Below are 17,051 nucleotides of genomic sequence, written 5' to 3'. Positions count from 1 at the left end.
GAATCCAAATTCTTAATAATGATAATAATAATAATACCCATAGCCCTTGGCTTAGTGGAAAATTTCTTTTGCTTCTTCCTGTTTGGAGTCTACAATAGTTTTATGAGTAAGAAGTGGCAAGTGGTAAAATTTTGAATGGCTGATTCAAAAGAAAAATCTCTTTTTCTCAAATTTTCCTCCCTCTATGCTCTCCCCCACCAAACTAATTGAATTTTATTATTAGCAGCTGGCACTAGAAAGAGCCCTAGATTTCTGCTTTTGTCACTTACTACCTTTGAGATCTTGGGCCAGTCAATTAAATGCTGTAACTGCTATTGTCTCATCTATAAAATAGAGTCCTTCTGATTTGAAGTATATGATCTTAAGATCTCTGATTAACTCTTGAGTGAGTTAACTTGACTTTGACTACCCAAAGAACCCACTAGAAAGTGTCAGTCTTCCTTTGGCGATGGAGGAATCAATTCCATCACATACAGTTCAAAGATTTAATCAAAAATCCTTATTAATTAAGGTATGCTGAATGAGCACCCGCAAACTTATTATTTTAGGGAGATATCTGCAACAGGCCACTGCAAAATAGTCAAAACATGCTCTGGTGCATACTAGGAATTCAGAGTTTGGATGAACGATAAGATAAATTTCAAGCAACATTGACAGGGAAGAATTTTATCCAAAGTATATTGGAGGAGGGGAGAAGAACTCCACATTGGAGAAGACCATACACATTTCATGGAAGAAAAAAGCTAAGACTGAGAGATTTGCTTATCTGTAGGAAGTCTCCAAAAGGAAATATCTCACAGATAAAGCTGAGGTCCCCATGTTTCCTTAGCCCTTATGATTTTTCAGGGCAGAGTTGAAGAGTAATACTTGCCACTGGATGAGTTTCCATTCTTTCATTCACATAGTATCGATCAATATACAGTTATGATCCATATATTATATGCGGGGCTTTGTACTAAGCACCGGGAATTTAAAAAAAGTCAAAAGACCCTGCTTAGAACAAAATGGGAGACATAGCATGAGATCAAATGTATATAAAGCAAGTTTTACATAAAATAAATTGGATATAATTAACAGAGGAAGGCACTGGAATTAAAAATTATTAGGTGGGATTTTAGTTGGGACTTAAAGGAAGCCTGACAGAATAGAGGAGAGAAAGTGTTCTACTGTGGGGGACAGCCAGAGAAAATGTCCAGAGCTGAGAGACAGAACGTCTTGTTCATGAAATAGCCTGGAGGAGGCCAGTGTTACTGCATGGAATAGTCCTTGTTGGGAAGTAAAGCATAAGAAGAGGGGGTCAGGTTATAAATGGCTTTGAACACCAAATAGAGAATTTTGTGTTTTCTCTTGGAAGCAATAGGAAACCACTGAAGTTTATTGAAGTATGTGTGTGTGTGTGTGTGTGTGTGTGTGTGTGTGTGGTGATGATGATGATGATATCTTTGTTTTAGAAGAATCGATCTAGTGGTTGAATAGACAATATATTAGAGTGAGGAGAAATTGGAAGGCCTTGGTAATACCTTGGCTATTGAAGGTGAGAGAGGGTGAGAGTGAGGAATTCTGAATAACTAAGTTTTGAATCTGAGCAACTGGGAGATTGGTGATTGATTGATTGATTAGTGGGTGGGTATGAGAAACCTATCACCCTTAACTTCTTTTATGTGATTAAAAAAATCATAAAAACCACAAATCATGGAGGACTTTTCTCAAAAAAGAGATGTGTCAATAATATTGGAAGAATGAGAGACAACAATAGTCAACCCATTCAATAAATGGGTCATGTTCCCAATTTATAAGATCTTGCTTCCCCTTCATCCCCTTTTAGGGTGTGTTGTTGCAAGCCTCCTACCTTTTTTAGTCTACAAATTCCCACTGTTACACAATCATATATAAAATATTGTATAACTTTGAGGAAGGACTTCAAAAAGTCATCTGGTCTAATCTCTTGTCTTCTATTTTAGGTAAGAGAAAAAAGATAGGGACATCATAGTTTCAGGCCACTGCTAAAATGTGAACATATAGGCTCGTAGAATGTTAAAGATAGAAAGGATTCCAATTAAAGACAGCATATAATGTATAATTTACGATAGAGGAAATTGTTCCAGGAAGAAAATTATAAGTTGCCTAAGGTCACACAGCTAGTAAATTGCAGAGTCAAAACTTGAACTCAAGACTTTATGCTTTGCATTTTCAAGAAAGTGTCTGGATGCTTCTTCAGACCTTAATCCATCAACAAAGATCAATTCAATAGATTAGATAGTTATCATGGAAAGGGGATTTCAGGTCCTGAGGAGATGAGATACAAGAAAGGTAAGTTTTAATGGCAGATAAAAGTTAAAGGAGAACCTTACACAGACTAAACTACTTGAGTGATTGGGACTAGGAGGGCATGCTCACCTATTAGATAGGTTAGGTTTGCGTGAGTTGCCTTGTGTTACTTTAGTCTCAAGGTCTTTGTACAGGATCAGTGTACCCATGTATAGAGGGATATATGTGCTAATTTTAAGAATTCTTATAACATAAGTGTATATATTGAACATATATATATATACATATATAACATATATTGACAACATAGTTGTCAGAAATCTCATCAGTCACAAGTCCAGTGACTACGCAAATCATGAATTCTATCCAAATACTCCCAATAAAAGATCACTCAACCTCTACTTGAAGACCTTCAGTAACTCATTCCCAAGTTGGGTCATTCCACTTTGGGACAACTAATTGTTAGCAGTTTCCCTTTTGATGAGTTAAAAATCTAGCTTCTTGTCATTTCAGCCCATGGCTTCCCATGTGCCCTTTGGAATCCAAGAAGAACATGTATAATTCCTCTTCTATATGAGATTCCTATATTTCAAAACTGCTAACATGATGTCCTTGAGTTTTCTTACAGAAAAATCCAGAATCATTTAAAATGAACCATAATCAGAAATGTCTAGAGCAAAGTCTTGGATTAGTGAATTTGTTCTTTTAATATTTTGATATTGCTATTCCAACATAATTTGTTTCCTTTACAGTCATTTATATTTTATACATTTAAAAAATATGATTTTGAGATGTCCCTAGCCATCATTCACCAGAGAAGGGATCCACAACATAAAACCTGGCAAGAACACCTTATATAGAACCAAATGATAACCTTGATCCTACTGCCTTGTTTTTATAGCTGTGTTAGACTCCTCACTTTATAAGGCTTTATGTTATATAAGGCCAGATGTTCTTGTTTTACTGGAACATAAACAGGAATGCAGTAAATATGAGAAAGATCAATTCAAGTTAATTTTCCATTTTCATTATATTATCTACCCATAATATATATATACATATATATATCTATATATACTTCCCTGCACCCTCATTGCCATTTCTAAATGTATACAACTTCAATTTTCTGCATCCTAAATTTACAAACATTTTTGTATTTCTGAAATAATATCTTTGAATATATTTTTGAATTCACCTTACTAATTCCCCCTTGCATTTGTTAAATTAATAACAATAATAGCTGGAATTTATGCAGTGCTTAAAAGTTTGCTTAAAGGACATTAAAGCAATTAGTTCATTTCCTCCTGATAATAGCATGTGAGAGCAGATCATACTGACTGGTTTTTTTTTTAATAGTATTTTATTTTTCCAAATACATGCAAAGATAGTTTTCAACATTCACCTTTGCAAAATCTTGGAACACATTGACTTTGGAATCAGAACATGAGTCCAAATTCAAGTTCTACCACAGTACCTCTGTAGCCACGAGAAAATCACTTCCTCTCCCTAGGCCTCGTCTGAAAACTAAGGGTTTGCAAAAATAAATTGAATTAAATCAGTTAAGAGATTGCTTTAAATGATCTCTGAAGTCCCTTCTAAATCCTAAACAACATTTATAGATGAGGAAACTGAATCAAAGACACTTACCCACTTAAGTGTCTAAGGTCAAATTTGAACTTAGGCCTTCTGGATTCCTGTTCTCTATTTACTCCATTGACTATACATATATGCATACATATATATAAAAATACTTCTTGGAATAAATAAATAAATTCTACAACTGTGTGTGTGTGAGAGTTTGTATGCAGGCAAAACCTTTTTATTTTCCAGGGAGAGGAGAAGGGAGGGATCCTTGCAGGGGAGATAAGTTAAGGAATAATAAGGCATGGTAGAAGGTAGAAGCAAAGTAGTCAGCCAAGAGAGGAAATAACAAAAATAACACACATACAATAATAACGATCAGATATAGAATTTATTAGAAAAAAAAGCAAGGAAGGGTAGTAATTATTGATCTCAGACAAAGCTAAGCTAAAATAGATTTAATTAAAAGAGAAAAATAGGAAAACCACTATATGCCAGCCATATTAATCAATATTGTTTCAGACTATTTAAAATAAAAAAGTTGGAATGCTGCTGCAGTATAGGAAAAGATGAATTAGTGGATCTAGAAAAATATGGAAAGAATTGGACTTATAAAGGATGATGTTATCCACCTTTGGAGAAACAGAGAAAAAACAAACATAGATGTTTATTAATGTATGTATATAAACATTTATGTATAGATATGTATAGATATGCATATATGTATGTGCATGTGTATGTATATCTCAATATAGCAACACTTAATTGTAGTTTTCTGGGAGGACACAGGGATGGATGGTGGGGGGGGGGGAGTGGAAAAAGAATAAATAGAGTGCACAGAAGAAAACTAAAGAAAATCTTTAAGGAAGCAAAGAAAAGATGGACAGCTCTGAACACAATGGTTTTCTTGAAATGGAAATTTATTATTTCAGATTTTGAATGTTCTTATGTTCTGCTGTGCACATAGCAATTTTAAAATTCTTTTTGAGGTTTTTTCCTTTTTCTATTTTTTATTTGTTTTAAATAAATAAAATTTTAAAAGTAAAGCTTTTCAGCTTTCAAATGACTAAGCAGTGAAGGTGTCAGGGACATTTTGAGCCATGCTCCTAATTACTGGCAGGGCCAATAGGCTATTTGATTTTGAAGTCTTAGTCAAAGGAGATCTCAGATGTACTAGAAAAAGAACTATTATAATTCAGCTATGGGCTCAGAATATCTGAATGATTCTGCAACTTGTTCAGTCATTTTCAGTCCTGTTCAACTCTTCATAGCCCCATCTGCGGTTTTTTTGCAAAGATATAGGAATAGCTTGCCATTTCCGTCTCCAGATCATTTTATAGATGAGGAAACTTATCTATGAAGGGCTTTGTCCAGAGACACACAGCTAATAAGTGTTTGAAGCTAGATTTGAACTCAGGAAGATAAGTCATCCTAACTCCAAGCCCAGCATTCTATCCACTATACCATTTAGCTTCCTTCCATCTGTACGAATTGGATGAGGGCTTATTTTTTACAGAGTTAAGTAAAAAATCAGAGAAATGAAATTTAAATCAGAGAAATGAAACTGAAGCCTAAAAATTGAAACCTAAAGGTTAGGCTTATGTGGAACAAAGGAAATGACATTTATAACGGAAGCCATAAATTAGATAAGAAACACACCATAGGTAGATGCAGAGGGGATATATAAAATAAGAGTAAAAGAAAATAAGAGCTAGGATCCCAAAAATGTGGGGAATGGGAATTATAGTTAGGGGAGGGACTTCCAATTTAGTCACTCACAGAGAACTATGACCAAATAAGGTGAAGTCCAATGGGAGATGTAATCAGGTGTGGGGACTTAGCGTTCAAATAAGGCACTTCAAATGATAGGTTGTAATCTCTTTTATATCCAGCCAATGGGAAATCAGGGAAGGTACTTGTATTTTTGAGGGGAATAAGGGGATTCAGGGATTAAAAGGCTGGACTTTTGTACTTCAAGAGTTTACCTATTAGCCTAGACACCTGTTCTTGCAAGAATGTAAAATAAGATCTTTCCTAGACTCATCAGTGAGTCAATGGAGTTCTTGGTAAGATGATTATCTTTTGCACTTCTCATTACTCACTCATTATGTCTAAACTGGACTCCCAGGCTAAGTATTCTGTTTATAAGAATGGGAGCTGCCATGACAGTTTCTGTGCTAGTTGTCTATGAGCAGGTCATTTATTCTCTCTGATGACTCATCTATAAATGGGAATAATGATACTTATACTACTTACCTCTTAGGATTGTAGAGAAATATTTCATAAGCCTTAAAGGGCTATCTAAAGAGTATTACACATCATTAGTACATTTATGTCTTTCATTTTCTAATTAACATAGATTATGATGTATGCCTCAAAGACCTGATATTTTCATATAATTCTGCCCCCAATGGAAAAATGTATTGTTGCCTCAATGCTAATATTGACCCTGTTAGAACATGGCAGGTATTTAGAAAAATTTTCCTTTTGTAATGGTTGGCCAAACTCATACAAAACTCAAAAGGTCAGAGTCTAGTCCCTTTCATTCAGGTGACCCAAAAGATGTGGATGGACTCAATTCTTTCTTCTTACTAGTTAATTGCTTTGACCCCTTGATTTTCCTTTTGTCCAGGAAATTTGTAACCCTGGAACAGCTAGAAGATTGCCTCATTGAGCAAACATTGACTTAACCTTTCCTGTCCCTTGACCTATTGGGGTGTTCACTTTATAAGATAAAAGCTTTTTTTGAAAGCAACACACTTTGATTAGTGGGCTGTGTAGTTGAAAGACTTTGTCTGTAAAAGGAATCCCTACTATTACTGTTAACAGAACTCCTCAGATCTCTCAATATGCCATTTGACTTTCACAGCAGAGATGGAGAAAATGTGTGTGTGTGTTTTTATTTCTATGTCTCTTCCAGGGCTTTTATAGTGCCTGGCACAAAGCTGTTGCTGATCAGTCATTTTAATCATATACAACTCTTTTGACCAACCCCCTTTAGGGTTTTCTTGGCAAGGATATTGGGATAATTTGCCATTTCCTTCTTCAGTTCATCTTACAGATGAGGAACTGAGGCAAACCAGGTTAAATGATTGGTCCAATATCACACAGAGTGGCTAAGGCCATATTTGAGCTCAGGAAGCTGATGCTTCTTGCTTCCATGTCCAATGCTATATCTACTGTACATTGTCCCTGGTACATGGTATGTTTTTAATAAATGCTTGTTAACTTACTGACTCATTTATAGCAAGCTCAGTAAATGGCTACTTTGGGATAGTGTCAATAAGTCTTGATGGCATGGAAGAAAGATCTTTCAGCTTGTTCCCATTTGGTTCAGATTTTTCTTCTAGATCCCTTGATATTTTGTAAGTTTTTTACTCCACATGGTTGAGAAATTATGAATATTGAAATATTGTTGTTCAGTTTATATGATGACAAAACAACATTGTGCAGAAAAACAACTTTGAAAGATTTGGAAACTGATCAATGCCATAATAAGCAATAATCTCAGAGGACCAAAATGACCCTCTCAGTCTATCTTATGCCAGAGAGGTGATAATCTTAAAATGAAGACATACTTAGAAGCCTAGGCAATGTGGGGACATGTTTTTCTGGACTATGCATGTTTATTATTAGGGTTTTGTGATAAGGATTTGTTTGGGGTTTTGTTGTTATTATTCAGTTGAAGGCATATGTTATAAATCCATGTAGAATAATTATTTTTAATTTGCTCTTAAATTTTTATGGGTTGGTGTTGTGTCCAGGTAATTGGTTTGATGATAAACTATTCTTAGGATATTTTATTTACTGAATTCTCAGGATATTTGGGGTTCATTTTTATACTATGGGGAGTTGTCTTTTTTTTTTAATGAATCCTACTTGGGCAATTCTAGCCACCTAATTATGTCTTTCTAAGTATCTTATAAATGTTAAATTATTATTATTGTACTATAGTTGTAAGAGATGGTCGATTAAAAATCATCTTGCATAATCCTCTAATTTTATAGGTGAAGAGATTGTAGTCCAAGGAATGGCTCTTAAGAAAGTAGAAGTCTGGTTTATAGATTCCCTCCTTCCCCTCCTCCCCCCATATATCTCATTTGTCTTTACCAAATTTATTTGTATAAGACATCCACAATGATGCTGGCAAGGTCCAAATGGAAGAAGAATTCCCTATTGATATGGAAGTTCTGGATATTTTCTCCTTTTGTAGATTATTTCACTTATCTGTAGATGACATTATCTTGACTGAAAGCTTCATGACATTACGGGGCCTCTTCAGTGAGATCCATAATAATTCAAAATCAATTAGCTCACTATCCACATGGGAAAAACAAAAGAAATAAAGAGTGGGTATTATCCAGATTATGAAATACAATTAAATGAACAGCCCATTGAGTTCATGCATTAACATATATCACAACTAGACATTGCAAACAGATGATAAAGTGCATCTAGAATTGAAAAGGTGGAAGAGATCAAGCTAAGTCATATTTGGAAAATCACAACACATTTTTAATTGTCCTAAAATTCTCACTGATAGAAAAAGTATGCTACTAGATGACTATGAATAATGCCAATAATAATAAATATTATTTACATAGGGCTTTAATATTCTAAAGTACTTTATGTAAATTATCTCATTTGAACATCATAATGACCTGTGAGGTAGGTGTTTATTATTTTTTGTAGGTTTATTATTATTATAGCTAAGGAACCAGAGGCTAAGAGGGATTAAGAAATTATCTTGTAAATGTCTTAGGCAGCATTTCAAGTAAAATCATCTTAATTCCAAGTGTGATGTCGACACCTTTTTGTTACCTTAGGGCAAAGGCAACAAGATGGGAAATGGTTCTATGTATGAAAAATAGTAAGAAAGAAGATTGACTGGACTGTAGCAGGCATGGAAAGGAAAAGTAAGTAATCAATTTGGACCTAGAAAAAATTAAAACTAGCACTTTTTCATACACATGTGCACATGCATATGCATGCACACATGCACACACACAGACACACACATGCAAGGCTGAAATCTCCTGTAAAGAATCACCCTCTAGAAGATCTGGCAGGTACTGGAAGCAACAAAGACAGAAGGCTGTTACTTCCAGCAATTCTTAGTATGGACTTCTCAAGGAGTAAGGAAAGTGATCTGTGGGTTAGCTAGGAATTCTATCTTGTCTTCTTGGGCACAGGGGAAAAATTAACCTGTCTTTTATACTTTGGTGCCTCCCATTCAGAACATAGACTTGATTGTAAAGGGGAATTGAATTAGAGAAAATCTTGGTGGTTTGTTTTATATTTTAACACAACATTTTAACTTTTTTTTAAAAACAACATAGTGATTTTTATTCTCACTGGTTGAGAGATATCTGAAACAAGTTTGATCAGCTGTTGAGATTCTTAAATGAAATTTGTTTTCACCTGAAACAAAGATGGGTGAATAGTATTCTTAGTAACCAGAAGCACTAAGACTGTTTAAAAGTCTTGTTATGAATAATAAGCTGCAGTTTCTAAAGGACTGATCTATAGCCAACTCTACAGTCACCTGCTAATAGAGTTCTAAGAGTGAAAGTCAACTTGAAGGGCATGGGCTATAAAGGAGAAAGCTCCTAAACCCTGCAAAGGATTCCATTTTCTACCTTTGTTGATTATTCATAGCTATGTCTTTGGAGTCTCTTATAAGACTCAGGAACATGGAAAAGATATTGTTTCCCAGGGCTCATGGTAAAGTAATGTCATAGGAAATAGAAGAAAATCATTTAAACATTGTACTTTCCCCAGTCAGTATGAATCACAAAATGTTAGAATTAGAAGGGATATTGGAGATCATCTGGTTCTGCCATTAAATTTTACAGATGAGAAAACAGAAGCCCAGGGACATTAAATAAATTGTCTGAAGTTGCAAAATGAACTAATGCACAGTTGGGACTGGGACCCAGTGCCCTACTAAATTCTTTCTGCTTAAACTTCTCACAGACTTTTTTTTTCCCTTCTCCTCTTTATAATGATTTCCTTTTTCTCTTTGGAATCATTCTGAAACAATGTGGGGCAAGGCTTTTGGATTCTTTTGTATTCTTTTGACCTTTGACTCAGATACATGTTTCTAGGGTTCCCAAGAGGAAAGAATGTACTTGCTGATTTGTTTACAGAAGCCCTTAGAAACTAGTGCAGGGAAAGGAAGTGTTGTGCTGGGCTATGGGATATGTACTTATATATGCACAGAGAACAATTGTGAGGTGGAGTATAGACACAATTATCTTCATTAGGTCACAGAATTGTAGACTGTTAAAGCTAAAAGAGATCTTAGAGGTCATCTAGTAAATAAAAGATCAGGATCACTAAAGGTGACATGTGTATGGTAAGTCCTGGCTGGGGGATGAATATTGGATATGGTGTGACTGCAAAAGAAGGCATGAAAATCAAAGCTCAGTCCTTACTATGGATCCTGGGTAGCTTTGTGGTAGCAAAGAAACACCAAATACCAGGTATGGTACACTTGGTTGTTATTTCTGAGCTTGACAGCACCAAAGTAATAATGATGTAAACAATTACAAAAACAACAACACAGAACTATGAAAGTATAGTGTGCTTCAATCTTTTAAGGGTGAAAACAGAGAAAGAAAATTACAGCCCAATTTCTCTAATGAATATTAATGCAAAAATCTTAAATAAAATATTAGCCAAAAGATTACAGAAAATCATCCCCAGGATAATATACCATAGCCAAGTAGGTTTTATACCAGGAATGCAGGGCTGGTTCAATATTAGGAAGACTATTACCATAAGTGTCTCAATAACCAAACTAACAAAAATCATATGATTATATCAGTAGAAGCAGAAAAAGCATTTGCTAAAATGCAACACCCAAACCTATTTAAATCACTAGAGAGTATAGGAATAAATGGAGTTTTCCTTAAAATGATCAGTAATATCTCTTTAAAACCATCATATGTAATGGGGACAAACTAGAACCATTCCCAATAAGATCAGGGGTGAAACAAGATTGCCCACTATGACCATTACTATTCAATTTTGTATTAGAAATGCTAGCTTTGGAAATAAGTGTTGAGAAAGAGATTAAAGGAATTAGAGTAGGTAATGAGGAAACCAAATTATCACTCTTTGCCAATGATATCATGGTATACTTAGAGAGCCCTAGAGAATCACCTAAAACACTAGTAGAAATAATTCACAACTTTAGCAAAGTTGCAGGATACAAAATAAATTCACATAAATCATCAACATTTTTATAAATTACCAATAAAGTCCAGCAGCAAGAGATACAAAGAGAAATTCTATTTAAAATAATTGTCAATAATTTAAAATATTTGGGAGTCTATCTGCCAAGGCAAAGTCAGGAAGTATATGAACACAACTACAAAATATTTTCCATACAAATAAAGTCAGATCTAATCAATTGGAAAAAATCAAGTGCTCAGGGATAGGCTGAGCTAATATAATAAAAATGGCAATCCTACCTGAATTAATCTATTTATTTAGTGTCATACTAAATAAAGTCCCAAGAAATTATTTTACAGATCAAGAAAAAATAATAAAAAAGTTCATCAGAAAAAACAAAAGGTCAAGAATTTCAATGGAATTAGTGGAAAAAAACTGTAAATGAAGATGGTCTAACTATGCCAGACCTAAAATTATATTATAAAGTAGCAGTCATCAAAGCCATTTGGTACTGGTTAAAAAATAGAATAGTAAATCAGTGGAATAGGTTAGCATCACAGGGCAACATTGTCAATGACTATAGTAATCTAGTATTTGACAAACTCAAAGACCCCAGATTTTAGGATAAGAGCTCACTATTTGAGAAAAACTGCTGGGAAAATTGGAAACTAGTGTGGCAGAAACTAGGCATTGACTCATACCTAACACCACATACCAAGATAAGATCAAAATGGGCTCATGATTTAGGCATAAAGCATGATATTATAAGCAAATTAGAATAACAAAGGATAATTTACCTCTCAGATCTGTGGAGAAGGAAGGAATTTGTGACCAAAGAAGAACTGGAGTCTGTAATTGAACACAAAATACATAAGTTTGATTATTTTAAGTTAAAAAGTTTTTGTACAAATAAAACTAATACATGATTAAAAAGGAAGCAATAAACTGAAAAACATTTTTATAATCAAGGGTTATGATAAAGGCCTCATTTCTAAAATATATAGAAAATTGACTCAAATTTATAAAAATTCAAGCCATTCTCCAATTGAAAATTGGTCAAAGGATATGAACAATTCTCAGATGAAGAAATTGAAACCATTTCTAGTCATATGAAAAGGTGCTCTAAACCACTATTGATCAGAGAAACACAAATTAAGATAACTTGGAGATACCACTACACATCTCTCAGACTGGCTAAGATGACAGGAAAAGATAATGCCAAATGTTAGAGGGGATGTAGGAAAAATGGGACATTGATGCATTGTTGATGGAGTTGTGAACAGATCCAACCATTCTGGAGAGGAGTTTGGAACTTTGCTCAAAAAGTTATCAAACTGTGCATATACTTTGATCCAGCAGTATTACTACTGGGCTTATAATCCAAAGAGATCTTAAAGGAGGGAAAGTGACCCACATGTGCCAAAATGTTTGTGGCAGCCCTTTTTGTAGTGGCAAGAAACTGGAAACTGAGTGGATGCCCACCAACTGGAGAATGGCTAAATAAGTTATGGTATATGAATGTTATGGAATACTATTGTTCTGTAAGAAATGACCAGCAGGATGAATACAGAGAGGCTTGGGGAAATTTACATGAACTGATATTAAGTAAAATGAACAGAACCAGGAGATCATTATACCTGGCAACAGCAAGGCTATATGAAGATCAATTTTGATGGATGTGGCTCTCTTCAACAATGAATGAATCAGACCATTTCCAATGATCTTGTGATGATGAGAGCACCTTGCGTGAATCACAACATAGCATTTTTACTCTTTTTAATGTGGTTTGCTTAAATTTTATTTTTTTCCTCATTTTCCCCTTTTGATCTGATTTTTCTTAATCTTCTTCTTCTTATAAAGGTAATTGTATAAATATACATGTCTATATTAGATTTAACATTTATTTTTATCTTGTTTAACATATGGATTATTTGCCATCTTGGCAAGAGGATAGGAGAGGGGAGGGAAATTGGAACACAAGGTTTTTCAAGGTTCAATGTTGAAAAATTATCCTTAATAGATTAGTGGATCAGTGGAAAAGACTAGGTTCACAAGACAGAATAGTCAACTATAGCAATCTAGTGTTTGACAAACCCAAAGCCCCTAACTTCTGGGAAAAGAATTCATTATTTGAAAAATTATCCTTATATATGTTTTGAAAATAATAAAAAAAACTTGAATAAAAATACAAAAAGAATAAATGTCACTGTTTGTTTTGGTTTATATAGTAGGGATTTTCGGTTGGACAACCCATGCCCACCCAATGAGACTTCTCTGGTAACAAAGAAAAACTAAGCAAAACCAAAACATGATATTTGCTACATTCTGCACCCTAGTCCAGCAGGTCTTTATCACTAGAAGATTTTTGCATCTCTTCTACATGATCAATTACCATAACTACTCAGTATTCAATGTCATATGGATGATCTTTCTCTTTACATTGCTGAAAGCACAGGAAAACCAGTTTTTTTGATTATGGCTTATTCTTGCTGTGTCAGTTCAAATTAGTCTTCCCAGATTCTCTGAATTTCTTATGGTCTTCCTTTCTCATGGCACAATAATATTCCATTACATTCTTATGCCATAAATAGTTTGACTTTTTCTAAAGTTAGGAAAATATACTCTAATCTTGAAAAGATCAATTAATGATCATTGCCTTCACTGTGAGTAAATAGAAGTCCAGCCTTGCTGGAGTCAGACTGTTTCATTTAAGGAAGCATACTATGATTAAAATAGCAGAAGAAAGTATCTAAATTGGGCCAAACTATACTCTTTTAGAGGAAAAAGGATCTTTAAGATCTAGTTCTTCTCCTCCATTTTACAGATGAAACTGAGACCTAAAAAGATGAATTTACTTATTCAAATTCAAAGGGATATCTAGTAGTATAGGGCTAAGTACAGATTTCTTGAATCATCTATTCATACATTCAATTGACATTGTGTATTGCCTATGTAAGAGACATTGCACTGGCTTTTAAGATCTCTAGAAATAACTAGGTCAGTGTTCTTTCCCCTATATAATTCTGAATTCGAGCCCAGTTTTTAATGCATATGGGGTTTAGGGTGTTCCAACTTGTAGAAGATGGGATGAAGAAATAAATGTTTATTTGGCATATAGGGTAGGATGATTTAATGCCTTGATTTTCAGCATTTAAGTCTTAGGAAAAAAAGGGAGGCTTTTAAGGACAGGTTTTGGGTGGGTGGGGAAAATATGCTTAATTAATTTCTCTGATTCCATCACAAAATATGAGCTGCCTGGGATTTCATCCACGTAGGAATCCAAAGAAATTGAAAGTGATTTGCCACTTTAATATAAATCTTAGTCAACCTACCATCTTATAAATTTTACTGCTGCCTCTTCAAAATATGTCTTTTTGAACAAAAACCTAGCTGTTGTTGTCACTGAACTTGGACTCTCTTGGTCTCTATAGCAACAATGGAAAAATTCCCATAAGTCACAGGAAAAGGATACTTGACTTTTTAGAACACAATTGACAGAACCTTCACATCCTATCCCTTACTCTCCTTCAATAACAACAATGAGGAGAGAGCTCTTTATCAAATGTGTGCCCCAGCCACAGAAAGAATGAACCTTTCCAATTCAGCTTGCTTCTCCAGCTTAGAGCTGAATAAAAGATTACTTAAGAGTGCCACTCCATAGTGACAAACTCAAACTATTCAGGGAAGGAGAGATAGACATAAATTGTGAACCTGCTTGCCATGTAAATGATCTTTACTAATAAATATTTGTTAGAAACAAAACCCATGAAACTTAATGCTGTATAATCATAATGCTCAAATGTATCCCATGAGAAGAGATAAGAAAATGTGCATTCCCTTCTTTCTTTATAAAGGAAAGGGACTATGTCTGTGATTTTTTTCTTCATAATTTTTTTTTTTTTGCTAAAAAGGTAGGTAGTCTCCAAAGTCTTGGGAATAGCAGCATCCACCAGACCACCAACCCTGCCTACCAGCCTGATAAGTGCAGCTGACATAGGCAATAACCCTTGTAGACAAGAGACTGACCATCCCCACCAATTACCCACCAAGATCCACCTATGGGTCAGGCAAGCCAGCCTCAAAGCAGCAAAGAACTCTGAGAAAGAGAGAGCCAGAAAGCTGCATATTCCAAGTAAAAGGCAACATTATTTTTAAGTAGAAATAGGGTTACAAAACATGAGAAAAATGATCACCACAACCTTCCTTCAAACCCTGGTTGAGACAAACTAAGACTCTAAGTCTGAGAGCTCTAGGATTGCTATATACCCCAGACCACCATCTTTATTTCCAGCCTGACCACTACAGTTATAGTTGAAAGTAGCAACCTCTATGGAAAAGAAGCCCACCATCCTTACCACTATCATCAATTGCTGACCCACTGACTCAAAAAGGCAGGAGTCTTAGCAATAGCAGTACATCAAGCCCTTGTCCCTGTTCTAGCCTGGACCTGGTAGCCATCATTCAGAAATACAATCCTGACTCTTGCTCCTGCAGGCTCTACTTTCTCAGCAGCCTTGGCTATTGAACTGGGAAAAGAAGTTATCTTGCTCCAAAGTCTTTGGCACTATCAAATCCTTCAACATCAAAACAGATATAGTTATATCAGTGGAAATAACACTAAAGGAAATATATTACCCTCTGCTTTTTTTCTAAACCCTATGGATCTTTTCATCTGACTTGTTTTTGAAATGTGAGCTTTCTGTCAAATCAGAGACTGTCCATATCCCTAATCTCAGCAAAGTACTTTACATCGAGAAAATGCTGAATAAATCCTTTTTTTCAGCCATTCATTAAATTCATTCAAGAGATGGCCACTGGATAGATGAGAGAGAGAACTAATTGACCATATTCACAAATAAAGGTAACATGAAAGCAGAAGGTGCCAACAAATAAATAAAGATAAATAATGTTCTGAAATGAAAATGATGGCAATAATCATCACTAAAAGAATGATCACTAGGTGATGAATTGTTTTTCCCTGGAAATTCATAAAGCAAATAGAAATATAAAATGTCTCTTAGTCATGGGTTCCAAATTTGCTTCTCTAATATGGTGGCAGAGTTGTAGAAAGGAACAAAGTGTATGAGGATTTATTGTTCCTACTCCTTGTGCAATCATTCACTTAAATTTCAGCATTTTAAATATCAGGGATATGTTTAACTGCCACCTATGATCAGGCAAGCCAGCCTTAGAGCAGCAAAGCATTCTGAGAGAGATACAGGTGATCAGTTACCAGAGGAACAAAACAACACCCACAGTCAGATTTTCAACGTGAACAGAACCAGAGCTATAATAAATTATAGGTAAATGGAAGGGGAGTTCTCACGTTCTTTTAATAGGGGAAAAATGGAATTGAGAGTCAATTTCATGGTACTGCCCAAGGGCAGCAAGAAACACGATTCAGGTGATACTTATACATGTCATCTTGTAGTGTTTATGAAGATTCCATGAAGAAGAGAACAAGATTCTGAGAACAATATCAGTATATAGCTTGGACTATATACTGATAGGCACAAGGGAAGCTGTACAAACTATGCTGGGAAATATGGTTAGGGATCAAGACAAGAAATAGAGCAAAGGCTTATAAACCATGTGCTGTTACAAGATGGATATTTCCTTCAAGAGTATGGATGCCCCTTACTTGAGGCATGGCTAAACAAGTTATGAAATGTGATTGTGATGGAATACTGTTGTGCTATAAGAAATGGTGATCTCAATGACTTTTAGGAAAAAATGGAAAGACTTGCTTGAAATAATGAGAATGAAATGAGCAGAAGCAAGAGAATATTGTATATGGCAACAGCAATATTGCTTTAAGAATGACTTTAAGACTTTCAGTGTCACATGTCAAAAATTGTCTCCAAATTGATCTAGGAGTAGGGAAGCAGCTTGCTAACACAGCAGGAAAGGTCTGTTTCACTTGGGTGGGAGGAAATCAAGGTCCAAGAGCAGCAATCAGCCTCATAGTAAGGGTCCTGCAGCAAGGCCCAAGCCTGGGGAAATCCTGCAAACCAGTAGCCCCC

General features: G+C 35.0%; 1 long non-coding RNA gene across 1 annotated transcript in view; it reads left to right on the top strand.

Annotated features, from left to right (window-relative positions):
• The window catches only part of LOC127544148 (uncharacterized), an 82,465-nt gene that overhangs the window by 42,963 nt on the left and 22,451 nt on the right, over positions 1–17,051 (top strand). Inside the window, exon 2 of the long non-coding RNA XR_007949383.1 lies at positions 8,676–8,765. This is a non-coding gene — a long non-coding RNA (uncharacterized LOC127544148). The remainder of the gene's footprint in view (positions 1–8,675; positions 8,766–17,051) is intronic.

The sequence above is a fragment of the Antechinus flavipes genome, chromosome 1 (assembly GCF_016432865.1).
Source record: "Antechinus flavipes isolate AdamAnt ecotype Samford, QLD, Australia chromosome 1, AdamAnt_v2, whole genome shotgun sequence".
Lineage (NCBI taxonomy): Eukaryota > Metazoa > Chordata > Mammalia > Dasyuromorphia > Dasyuridae > Antechinus > Antechinus flavipes.
This window is presented reverse-complemented; position numbering and strand designations above follow the sequence as displayed.